Source organism: Balaenoptera borealis, assembly GCF_965194805.1.
Source record: "Balaenoptera borealis genome assembly, chromosome: 12".
In the NCBI taxonomy this organism is placed as follows: Eukaryota; Metazoa; Chordata; class Mammalia; order Artiodactyla; family Balaenopteridae; genus Balaenoptera; species Balaenoptera borealis.
This window is the reverse complement of record NC_138869.1, coordinates 48,877,466-48,890,798: the sequence shown is the minus strand read 5'-3', so window position 1 is coordinate 48,890,798 and position 13,333 is coordinate 48,877,466. Positions and strand designations below refer to the sequence as shown.

At 41.7% G+C, this 13,333-nt stretch overlaps 1 long non-coding RNA gene across 1 annotated transcript in view; it reads left to right on the top strand.

Annotated features, from left to right (window-relative positions):
* Window positions 1-6,318: 6,318 nt before the first annotated feature.
* LOC309608567 overlaps window positions 6,319-13,333 on the top strand; it is a 44,059-nt gene continuing 37,044 nt past the window's right edge. The window contains exon 1 of the long non-coding RNA XR_014232975.1: window positions 6,319-10,276. This is a non-coding gene — a long non-coding RNA (uncharacterized lncRNA). The remainder of the gene's footprint in view (window positions 10,277-13,333) is intronic.

Sequence of the window (13,333 nt, the reverse complement as noted above, 5' to 3'; positions counted from 1 at the left end):
CCCCAGGAAAGAACTTGAGCCTTGGAAGCTAAGCACATTTTGAAAATAAACATTCAGTAACTCAACAGAGAGAAGGAGGATCTTCCCAGTCCTAAGAATAATGTTGGATCACCTAGAGGGTCACCTTAGTCAAGGTCAGCCTGGCTCTGAGTAGCAGGACAATTGTGACCTGAAGACTTAGAAGCTCTAGTCTCAGCCTGAATTTATTCCTTCTTCCCCTGGTGTTGTTTATAGTTTTAAAATATCTCGCAGTTGGGACTTCCCTGGTGGCGCAGTGGTTGAGAATCCACCTGCTAATGCAGGGGACACGTGTTCGAGCCCTGGTCTGGGAAGATCCCACATGCTGCAGAGCAACAGAGCCTGTGCTCCACAACTACTGAGCCTGTGCTCTAGAGCCCGTGAGCCACAACTACTGAGCCGTGTGCCACAACTACTGAAGCCCGCGTGCCTAGAGCCCGTGCTCCGCAACAAGCCACCACAATGAGAAGCCTGCGCACCGCAACGAAGAGTAGCCCCCGCTCGCCGCAACTAAAATAAAGCCCACGCGCAGCAACGAAGACCCAACACAGCCAAAAATAAGTAAATAAATAAATAAATTTATTTAAAAAAATATCTGGCAGCTTTCACCTGATTGGCATTTTTGTCAGTCTACTGAATTAATTCAGTCTACTGAAGTTTGCTGGCATTCTGCAGCCATTTCACCTGCTGAGGATAATTCAGTAGAATTATAAAACTTGATTCACATTCTGTCTTGTGCTCCACAGATTATACATAGAGAGAGAGATTAAAAATTAGGGAGACGATTCAGGCAAGAAGGGAACGGGATATTTACATAAACCCAAAATATCTCCCACAAAAGTACTTATTAACTACAAAAGGAAAAACAGGAATTTAATGGTGGAAAAATCTGATGGACACCACCTTAACCAAATGATCGACACTCATAGCATCAATAATGAAATCAACCCACAATGTATGCCTCATAAGATACACTGAGAAGGACACAATATCACTTCTGGGATATTCTTGGTCAAAATGCATAATCTGAATCTAGTAACGAGGAAACGTCATAGAAACCCAAGTTATATAATGTCAAAGTCATGAAAGACAAAGAAAGGCTGAGGAAGTGTTCCAAATTAAAGGACCCCAGAGAGACATGAAAACTAAATGAAATGTGTGATCCTGGGTTAGAATAAAAATAGCTATAAACAACATTAATGGGATAATTGGAGATATTGGAATGTAGACCATAAATTAGAAAATAGTATTGGATCAATGTTAAATTTCCTGAATTTGACAACTATGTTGAGGTTACATAAGAAAATATTCTTGCTCTTGGCTATTCCCATGGAAGTGTTTAAGGGTGAAGGGACAGGAGGCCTTCAATTTACTCACAAATGGTTCAGAAAAAAAAGTGTGTGTACACATGTATGTATATATACACACACACACACATATATACATATGAAGAGAGAGGATGATAAACCAAATATGGAAACTGTTAATACATAATTGGTGAATCTGTGCGAATCTTTTTTCAAATGGGGTAAAAATGAGGGTGGAGATCTGAACAAGGCTCATCCCCTCTCTGGATCACTCTCATACCAGAAAAAGTCAGAAGAATTCTCAGTTGATCCCAATAGGAACAAATTGAACTGGTTTTTGGGTCTATGCGTGTCTAGCTAGAGGACCTAAAATGACTCAGATCACCTTCATTTTTTCCCCTTTGTTTCCATGGCTAATGTGCTCTCTCACATAACAGTACCACTTTTTTCTTAGAAATGTCACATGCTTAAAATCTAGGCACAAGTAAAATGAAGTTGTAAACAATGTCAAATTTTGCTCCCTTCCTCATCAGTAAGGAAAGATTAAATGTGTTGCTTCTCACGTTGTTCATTTCCCTTTTGCTAATAATAAGCACTCATCTACTAATATACATTTGCTTTTTTTTTTGGCTGCGTTGGGTCTTCATTGCTGCATGCGGGCTCTCTAGCTGCGGTGAGCAGAGGCTACTCTTCGTTGCGGTGTGCGGGCTTCTCATTGCTGTGGCTTCTCTTGGTGCAGAGCACAGGCTCTGGGCGCGTGGGCTTCAGTAGTTGTGGTGTGCAGGCTCCGTAGTTGTGGTGCACGGGCTTAGTTCCTCCGCAGCATCTGGGATCTTCCTGGACCAGGGCTCGAACCCATGTCCCCTGCATTGGCAGGCGGATTCTTAATGACTGCGCCACCAGGGAAGTCCCTGCTTAATGTTTTAAGATCATCTTTTCTGCATGTCCTTATACTAATCCTATCATTGTGGGAGCAGTTTGTTCAATTTATAAACAGACTAGGATCTGTAGATATTATTTGTATTTTAATATGTAGTGAGGGCTGTTTTACAATTTATAGCTCATGAATCTATATATTTACTGCTTAGTCTTCTGGTGACATTAAGTTACAGCTTGAATTAGGATGAGGGTAATAACTATACAAAGATGCTTTAGTAATTTATTTCTTCATAAAGCACTTATCGAGGGACTTCCCTGGTGGCGCAGTGGTTAAGAATCCGCCTGCCAATGCAGGGGACACGGGTTCGATCCCTGGTCCGGGAAGATCCCACATACCGCGGAGCAACTAAACCCGTGTGCCACAACTACTGAGCCTGCGCTCTAGAGCCCGTGAGCCACAACTACTGAGCCCTCATGCCACAACTACTGAAGCCTGCGTGCCTAGAGCCCGTGCTCTGCAACAAGAGAAACCACTGCAATGAGAAGCCCACGCACTGCAACGAAGAGTAGCCCCCACTCGCCGCAACTAGAGAAAGCCCGTGCGCAGCAATGAAGACCCAACACAGCCAAAAATAAATAACTTAATTAATTTTTTTAAAAAATTCTTTATCTAAAAAAAAAAGCACTTATTGAAAGCCTTCAACATGTCAGGCACTCTGTCAGTTATTTGGAATGAGATAGCTGAATGAGTTAGACATGTCAGCCAATCATGGATTATTTACTTTTCTTATACTAAAAACAAAACAAAACAAAACAAAAAACCACCACAATGGCTGCAAGTTCAAATGAGAACCAACAATTGATGCCTCCTGATCACCATCTTTCAGCACCAGGTTCACAGAGATCTACTTATCATTCAGTTTGGGTTTCCATGTGAAGAGTGAGTTGGAAAGCCAGAAAAAAGTCCAACAGCCCCACAGCCAAGAACTAGACTAAATATAACAAATCCCAGCCTTGGACAATTCATGGTCAAGCTAACACAGTAGCTCCCAGCTCTCAGTTTCTAAATAATCTTCCCCAAACCAGGGCTCCTGGGAGAAATGGTTGATTTCAGGGATGGGGATGGGAATTATCAGCCAGAAAACACAAAAATGATCAAAGACTAATTAGGACATGGCCAGAGGACACAAAAGCCAGATTGAAAGGGCTCCCAGTGGCCAAATGTGGGATAATTTAAGAATAATAAGAGGAAGAATTATAATTGATTATAATACATTGAATGATAATTTTGTAAAAAAGCATGAGTCCACAGTGATACTTAGAGTAAAAGATCCTTTTTTTTTTTTTTTTTTTTTTTTTTTTTTGGCCACACTGTGTGGCTTGCAGGATCTTAGTTCCCTGACCAAGAAATGAACCCAGGTCATGGTAGTGAAAGCGTGGAGTCCTAAGCACTGGACTGCCAGGGAATTCCCTAAAAAGATCTTCTTTACAGAAGAATACTGGCTAATAAACATAGAAGAAATGATAGAACTGGAAAAGTACTCTCTTGCAATCCCCAGTGACCGATTCAGGAAAAAAATCATTAATGGATTCTAAAACGATTATACAAAAGGCTGTTGCGGAATAAGAAATTAGCATGATGTTGAAGTATCATGCCATAAATTATATAGTGATTTCAACGAGAAAGGTACTTTTACAATGGAAAGATCTAGTGGTCACCACCTTAATCAAATGGTCAAACTTAGGGTCATCAATAGTAGGGAGTCTTGGCATTTAGTGCCTCCTGAAATGCAGTATGAAAGACACAATATCACCATCACAAGTTTTTGCCAGAACCTAATCAAACCTCTAGACAAACGTCCGGGATACAGGAAATAGAGAAGAGAGGAACAAGTCAATCCCCAGAGGAAGTAACCATACAACTCAAGACTGGGGAACATTTTACAAGACAATGTTTTTTTTAATTAACTACACTTGTATTAGCACAAAACAAACAAACCCAGCAGCCCCAGGGCCCAAGAATAAGTTAAGACACAGATAGGCAAGGAGTGATTTTCCCAGGCCGAGGTATGGCGCCCCAGGCCTGTGTGGCACAAACTTCCTGAGCAAACTCCCAAGGGGACTGGGAGTTTGAGGATGCTGGAGGGGCTTTTCCTTTGAGATGAGGGAAATGGAGCAAGGTGTGGGTCCAAAAAGGGCCCGCTGTGAACATGAGGACACTGGATCCTGGCTGGTGGCCTTGCCTGGCCATTCCGCCAGTGGCTTACCTCCACAAGTAGGGCCCTTGATGGCACAGTAGATGAAGCTCACATTAGACTCCTGGGACCAACAACAGGAATCCAGGCAGGAAGAAGGTGGTGCTGGGGACACCTGGAGATGGGCCGCCTCCAGGCCCACACCAGTCAGGATCAGCACTCTTACTTGTGATCTCATAAGGAGGAGAAAATAAACCTGCCCTGGACCTGCTTAAAGCAGACACGGAATAAATGGAAGCTGTTCCTCTCCTGCTCCCCAGTCCCAACAGCAGGAGCAGGAATGAGGTCAGCACCACCTGGGGGCTCTTCTGCATCAAAGAGTGTTGAGGTTTCTCTCTAAGAAACAACTAGCATTTTAGGTTCGGGTCAGTTGATGTTCCCTGGAGGTCTCTGCCAGCTTGTTTCTCAGTGTCTCCATAACAGACCTAGGTTTGGGGGTAGGTAGAAAAATCAAATAAAATGAGCATGTCATCTTTCTGGGGGGATATATGTTGTAAAGAACATGGTAAATCAGTCAAGGACAAGGCAGAAAACATGATGCAAAGGCTCATCCAATGACTTATCAGAGCTTACTGCGGCATCTTGGCATATTGTGGATGTGGGAGGGTGATTAAGAAAGCGGCTTGTGATTTGGGGTTTTTTTAGTTTTGTTGTTCTGCTGCTGTCAATCATCAAGAAGTGATGATAATTGTTTTTCCTCTCCCAGGACAGTAGCCAGGTATCTCACAAACTAAAATCTGGACTTTTCTCTCCCTATGGGGGCAGTTAATAAGTGTTTTTCTTAAAAAAGCAAAAAAAAAAAAAAAAAAAGGAAAGAAAGAAAAAAAAGGAACTGCAAATCAGAGTTTAGCATGAAAACAATATCTAAAGAACAGGCATTTGCTGTTAAAAGTATAAATTTGTTGAGGGCATTAACTAGACTGGGGAGAGGATGCAACGCAGGCTTTGTGCTTTTCTGGTTGGGAGGGAAATCAAGAATGAAGATAATTGTTCCCCCAGGATTGGAAAGAGAAATGGTAGGGATGGGGACACGAGTCGTGCATATTCAGAGGGTCTGAGGTGGCAGGACTGCAGGTGAGTCTGTCCACTGGTCCTTGGGAGGACTGAGCCATAAGCCCCGCAGTGTGGCAATCTCTGGGGATGGCACCAGGTCATCTGTGTTTACGAAGTCCTCTGGATCATTCTTAACACGTTCAAGTTTGAGAACTGGTCTATAGTATAATTCCATTGGGGGTTTAAAAAATTGTGAGCGAGTACGTGTATACACACTCATACATACATATGTATATTAAAAAATCATACATACACACATGTAAACATATGCAAAAAGACCAGAATAACGTACACTCTAACTGTTCACAGTAATATATAGATGAAGGATTCAGATGGTGAAGAGTACAATTTTCTATTTTTTAATTGTGTATTATTTTATGTTAATTGTATCTTTAAAAGATATTTCAAAAGAAAGGATAAGGTGTAGTGTGACCAGGGCTCCCCTCCTCTAGGACTCCCTGGGCTCTGCCCTCTGCCATCTTGTCTGGCTCCCCTCAGGCTCACAAGATGACTGCAGGAGCTCTGAGCACCACATCCAGACATGACAATACCTAAAGGTCACTTGCTATGTGTCTCTTTCATTAAGAGTGAAAAATGTACTCCTTGAAACCCCTGAGAAGCCCTCCCTAGCGTGTCATCAGCTAGAATTACAGCACATTGCCATGCCCTGGCTGGTAAAAAAAAAAAAAAAAGGGGGGTATGGGCCCAGCATGATCAACTTGTACCAAGCAGCGTTTACTCCTTGGAGATGTCCCTTGCTACATGTGGCCAGTGGAAGTAGGGAATGCTGAACAAAATCTGGGTAGAAGGAAGAAAGGGATTGGCTGTTTTGTAGGCACCCAACAGTAGCTGCCACATATGTTTATACTGCTCTTCACAGAGTTATTAATTTTAGATAGAATCTGTTGAGTTCCATCTGGTTGTGTTCATTGAGGATGTAATTTTTTACATCTCATTATACTCCATCATTCTCCCAATATAATTATAGAACAAATTTTGGTTATAAAAAAATATAGTGTTTATTTATCATGAGTTTAAATATTGTTACTTGATAAGCCAAGGTGTGTTTTTTGATTTATGACTACATTTTCTTACTCAGCTTTTTGCTTTTCCTGTACTTCACAGTTGCCTGGATTTTTTCTTCTGTAATTTGCTTTGTTTTGTATTACCCCTTATTATTTTTTTCCAAATTCTCCCACAGATCTGTGAAACAATATGTTTTCTGAACACTCAAAACATTTCAAGTAATCTATTAGTTCCTTTTTTTTTTCCTGGCCACGCCACGCCTCATGCGGGATCTTAGTTCCCCAACCACGGATTGACCCCGTGCCCCCTGCAGTGGAAGCACAGAGTCTTAGCCACTAGACTGCCAGGGAAGTCCCTATCAGTTCCTTCTTTGTTTGTTTGTTGTTTGTTTGTTTTTCAGCTCTCTCTCCCACAATGCTTTATCCTTCTATTCCAGTCTGGACTGGTTACTGTTGCCTTCTTGGGGCTTCCTTTCTCCTTCTCCTGTGCTGGATTTCCAATTTCCTAGATCTTCTGTATTTTTTCTACATTACTTCCTCATTTTTCTGAAGCACACATATTCTTGTAACATCATGGTTAAATTATTTAGTCCTTGAATATCCAAAAATACATGTATATTACTTTATATTTCAAACTTATAGAATGGTTGTAAGAATAAGAATAGTACATGAAACCTGTTACCTTTTACCCACATTCACCTACTATTAACATTTTGCTCCATATTCTTTAGTATTTGCTTTTTCTTTCTCTCCCTCCTTCTCCCTCTCTCTCTCATGGGTGGGTGGGTGGATGGATGGATGGACAGAGATAGATAGATGATCATTTTTTTCTGAAATATTTAAGAGTAATTTGCATACATTGTGGCCCTTTACCCATAAATACTTCAGTGGGTATATTTCCTTAGAATATTCTCTTACATAATAACAATACTGTTATCTTTAGTAAAGTTAATATTTTTTAAATTTTATTTATTTATTTATTTTTGGCTGCGTTGGGTCTTTGTTACTGTGCGCAGGCCTTCTCTAGTTGCAGCGAGCGGGGGCTACTCCTCGTTGCGGTGTTGCTGAAAAACGGGAGAGACTAATAACCCACAGAGACGAAGAGAGAATTAGCGTACATGATTGCACACGGCATAACTGTCTCCTGCATCTCCGGGACAACAGCACCGACATCAACTTTCTCAAATGTGAAAAGTAGTGCCATTTACTATTTATAGGTTAGCTCTGGAAAAATAATAAAAGAGTGAAACAGAACAAAAGGTATAATAGGGGCAGTGTGGGCACATGGCTGTTAGTGCAGGGCCGTTAGCGAGCATCTGTTAGCGGTCCCACTCGGCCATTGGTTGCCATTGCAGAGGCCCCCTCCCCCTCCCCCTCCTCTGTGTAAAAGGGGCCCGAATTCTGACTGAAGGAAGATGGTTCTTTGTCACACTAGTCTGCCATCTTCCCGGTCTGCTAGCTTTCCCATTAAAGCCGTTATTCCTTGCACCACCAACTCGTCTCCCGATTTATTGGCCTGTTGTGCAGCGAGCTGGACGAGCTTGGACTCGGTATCAAAGGAACCCTTAATTTATGAGAAATGTCCTATTTCTTTTATTTAAAAAAAAAAACTGTAGACATGAGCTAAAAAATAATAAAGCATGACTGTGTCAACCATGTATGTACTAGGTGTTCATCAAAGTATTTAGAGATTCAAAATGGAAATATCTTAAATGTTCATTAATAAGAGACTGGTTCCACGAAGAAGAGAAATCCATGCAGTACAATATTATGTAGCTGTTAAACATGATATTATAGATCATTTGTCGACTAGGACATGCGCATGGTATTCTGCTAACTGAAAAAAGGAGTCTATGATAGAATATGCATATTACAGAATGCACATTCATTGTGTGTGTGTGCGCGTATGTTTGTGTGTTCACCAAAGTATTAAGTGTGTTTGTGTGTTCACCAAAGTATTAAAGGTGGTGAAATTCAGGCCTAGATACTTTTCTAGGCAAGATTTTTGCTCAAAACATGTATTTCTAATTAGAAAAAAAAAAACTTAAAAAAATTTAAAAGCCATTTTATATGATCAAGAGATTAAAAGTGGAAATAATGTAGACACCTCTTCTCAACTGTTTATAAAATAATCAGACATCTTGTTTATGGAAAATGAGAGAGCTGAGGAGGTACAAGAAAACTGCCCTGCCCCAGCACAACAGTGGCTACAAAGAGAACCTCCTTCTCAGGAACGGACACAATTTGGCTTCACATTTCTGCTACCTATACATTTGAGACTCATTATTTGCACTTTTGCAATCTAATGGACATCACTCCTTCCATAATTAACCAGTTTGCTAGTAGTCACTGAAGAACAAATTGCAACTAAGCTGCTAAGATTGCCTGCAAAACAACGGCAAGAAAAAAATAATCTATCCCATGTAAGTAATTACTTGATACACTGAAAACTCCTCCTATACTTGAGACTGTTTTTCTTAGAAAGTTAAAATCAGAGCTGAAAGTGGGCATCGAAATGCTTCAGTTCTGTCTCTAGCCACTGTGTCCCTTAAGCAAGATCATTTACCATCTCTGGAGTTTCTTTTTATACAAACCTGAGATAGAAAATCTAACTTGGGGACTTCCCTGGTGGTGCAGTGGTTAAGAATCTGCCTGCCAATGCAGGGGACATGGGTTTGATTCCTGGTCCAGGAAGATCCCACATACCGTGGAGCAACTAAGCCCGTGCACCACAACTACTGAAGCCCGTGTGCCTAGAGCCCGTGCTCCACAACGAGAAGCCACCGCAATGAGAAGCCTGCGCACCACAATGAAGAGTAGCCCCTGCTCGCGGCAACTAGAGAAACCCTGTGCGCAGCAACAAAGACCCAACACAGCCAAAAATAAATTAATTAAAAAAAAAGAAAATCTAACTTGCAGTGCATTGTGCTTTAATATTGCATGGTAAACAGCACAGGGCAAGTATATATTTTTATCATTAGTAAAATCCAAGGTGTCCTTGAGAAGGTGGCAAAGGTGTAAACTGAAAATTCTGACCAACCGAAATTTCCTATAACACCACAAATCTATTGTAACTAGTAGGTAGATTGGTAGAAATGAAATAACATTCATTACTGATTCATTTATGAGAAATATATGAGCCAGCCTTATAATTGGGCTTCATGTAATAAAAGTTTCAAAATGTTTTCTTTAAGCAATATATTCTTTTCTATATTATCTAGCTTTTAAAACAATGTATTTAGGTTACAGCAAATCACATAATTTCTTTCTGGACAGCCATGAAATATTTGTACTGATCTACTTATAAGGGTGTTAAGAGAACACATTTTGTAAAGTACTTTGAGAATCATTAATTCAAGATAGTTTAGAAACAAAATATCTACTATTGTTTTCAGAAAAGAGATAGGGCAAAGGCGGGGGGGGTGCTGGACCACTGGGGGGCAGCATTTGGGACTGGGTTCCTGGAATCTGGGATAGAATGAGAGAAGCAGTAAGAGGAGAATAAAGGAGGAAGGAGGGGAGAGGAATAGAAGTATATTTTCTCAGCCTGTGCCACTGATGCTTGATCCCACTACACTTTATTTCTCTATAATTCTGTATTTTGTATAAATGTGTATAATTTTGCATAAAATGTGTTTGTTTCTAAACAGTATATTGTTGTTTTAATTCACATAAATCATATTACAGTGTATCTTAGGTTTTGGGGGATTTTGCTTTTGCTTTGTTTTTGCTTTGTTTTGTTCTGTTTTGATGATCAATATATTTAATATCTGGTAGCACAAAATCTCCCACCTTCTTCAAAATTGTCTTAGCTATTCTTTGTCCTTTACTCTTCTGTATAAATTTTAGAATCAATTTGTAAGGTTGCACGTGTGTGCGCGCGCACACACACACACACACACACACACAAACCCCCTTGTAATTTTGATTGGAACTGCTTTTAACGTATAAATTCACTTGGCAAAAATTTTAATCTTGATATCGACCTTCTCTACCCATGAATATAGTACATTCTTCAGAGATTTCGGTCATTTTCTATGCCTGTGATGAATATCTGCTATTTTATAGCTGCCCAAGATATTTTGAAAATCCTTTCCCCATTTTAGGACTTCTCCACATTATAAATCTCACTTTCCCAAGTAGAATCCAAAAACTATTTCCCAGAAGCCCTTGCTACTTAGACGTGCACATACAACCAATTTCCACTGAGCCGGTACAGCTTCTCAGAAGATGGAAATAAAGGTCCTGAGACCATACAGTCAGTATCCTACCAAAATGGTTGTGGGTGTACTTGCTTTTTCTCAGAATATGTAGCAAACCTCCCGGAGGTCTAGCCTCTCTCTTCAGTGGGGTGGGGTGGCAGTCTAGTAGCAGGCACCAGCAGCTGCTGGGTTTCCATTGGAGCCTCTTGGTACTGTCCTTGGTCATTTTTCTTGGCATCTGTCTATGTGGCATCTCAGCTTGTTTCCTTTTTGGAAATTCTGTAAGCTACCTAGTGGTAGGTAGGAAATCCCTTTCTGCTTAAATGTGTTAAAATGGATTCTGAGGAATTCCCTGGTGGTCCAGTGGATAGGACTCCGTGCTTTCACCACTATGGGGCTGAGTTCAATCCCTGGTTGGGGAAACTAAGATCCCACAAACCACGTGGTAAGGCCAAAAAAAAAAAGATTAATGTTGAACAGAGTGACAGCAGGCCACAAGCTAACATCTTCAAGGAATGAGGGCATGTGACCCAGAGGTTCCAGCCTGATGACGTAAGATTCAAAGGTGGAGGTTTTGGGGAAAAGGGAGAGGTGAAGAATGGCCTGAAACTGGCACAGAGAAAGAGGAGGACCCAAGCTATGTGATATTAGGACTGTGGAAGAAATATAACCACCATTTCAGAGGGTGCCTGGGAAACAGCACCCTCAAGGGACGAGCAGGTTTTGATTACAGCGAGAAGGTAAAGGCCACGTTAGGGATGCTGAGCACGAAGGCACCTTCACTACCAATGGGCCGCCAGCTTCAGAGAGTGGAGTGAAGTTTTCAGGAGCTGGAGAAAGGTAACACACGAAGACAAAAAGGGGAATTGCAGAGATGTAGAGGATTACATTTGCAGGAGGTGGAGGTTACCCTGGAGTTCCGGGCTCCTTGTGGTGACTGAGACAAACACATAGTACGTGCTGAGAATGCTCTGACAGTCTCAGGACTGTTAACAATGGGAAGGCTGAGACTGCAGGATGGTGGGGGGGTCTGGACCCCTAGGGAGAGAGGCTCTCACTTCATTCCTGCCGCCTGAGGCCTGAGGACAGGGTAGTCTTACTCCAATACTTGTTGCCTCCTCTTAATACGGGCTGATGAAGGCACAAAGCCCTAGACTTCAATTCTGGGAAATCTCCTTGAAGTACTGATATTTCTTTTATGACTTTCTCCTCTCCCATGTCTCTATTCCTCTCTTTACTGCCTACTTAACTATTAGGTCACCTATCCTGGACCTCTTTTTACCACTTTCACCTCTTCTTGTTATACTTTCTGGGTGATTCCCTTGACTTTATTTTCCAATGCTGACACTGAGTGTCTCATTTCTGATATCAACTTTCAGTTTTCAAGAGTTCTTTTTTGTTCTCTGAATTTTCCTTTTTTACAGCAATCTATTGTCTCAGGGTTAGTTGCAAACATCTTCTGTAACCTTAGGATGCTAAATTTTCTTCTTCCTGCATAGTCTGTTTCAATTGGGCTTTTCTTCCCCCCACCTGCTTCAGCCTTTTGCACATCCTTGGCTTTTTATTTTATATTTAAAAATGGAGCGTCAAAAAGCTGGTGAGAAGTTCTGCGTGCACAGTTGGCACTTCTGTGTAGAGCTATTTTACTGAGGAATCACTGGTCTCTTCACTTGACTTGATCACATCTCCCAAAGAAAGTTCTGATTTCCAGCCTAGAAGGTGCACAAGTCTATTAGCAGGTTCTGGATAGAACCAGGAGTAGAAGGTGAGGGGGTGACAGAGAAGGACCTAACGTTCAGTGTGGTTCCCCAACATTCAAAATTCCTGCTACACTGCTCCAGAGAAGAGAGGGGTGGGGAAGTGACCAGGAATCTAAGTGCTTCTTAAAGACTTTTAGCCAATTTTCCTGTTCTTCACCCCACCAGCATCCCCTTCTTCCAGAGGTTTCTGAATCTTCAGTTCCTAAGCCTTTCCGGGAATTCTGCCACATGGGGGTGCTGCTCAGCTTCCTGCAATGTGGCTTAGGATTTACCTTTCTCAGCTCTGCTAGAAGTCACAACTCTTTCACCTGATTTTGAGCTTCCAAAATGTTGTCATCAGCTTATTTTCATTGTCCTTCTGAGTTTATGCTTTTTAATTTTTAATCTCTTTACTATCTTAGTGGAGTTTCAGGAGGGTGTAAATGCTAACATGTTCAACTGCCATCTTTACCAAACCCTGGGGACTTCCCTGGTGGTCCAGTGGGAAAGAATCCACCTTACAATGCAGGGGATGCAGGTTCAACCCCTGGTCAGGGAACTAAGATCCCACATGCCGCGGGGCAACTAAGCCCATGCGCCACAACTATTGAGCTCGTGCGCCTCAACTAGAGAGCCTGCGTGCCGCAAACTACAGAGCCCACGTGCTCTGGACCCTGCGCGCCACAAATACAGAGCTCACGCGGCCTGGAGCCTGCACACCACAACTAGAGAAGAGAAAACCCACATGCCACAACTAGAGAGAAGCCCGTGCCACAAAGAAAGATCCCGCCTGCCTCAATGAAGATCCCGTGCGCCACAACTAAGGCCCGATGCAGCCAAAAATAAAGTAAATAA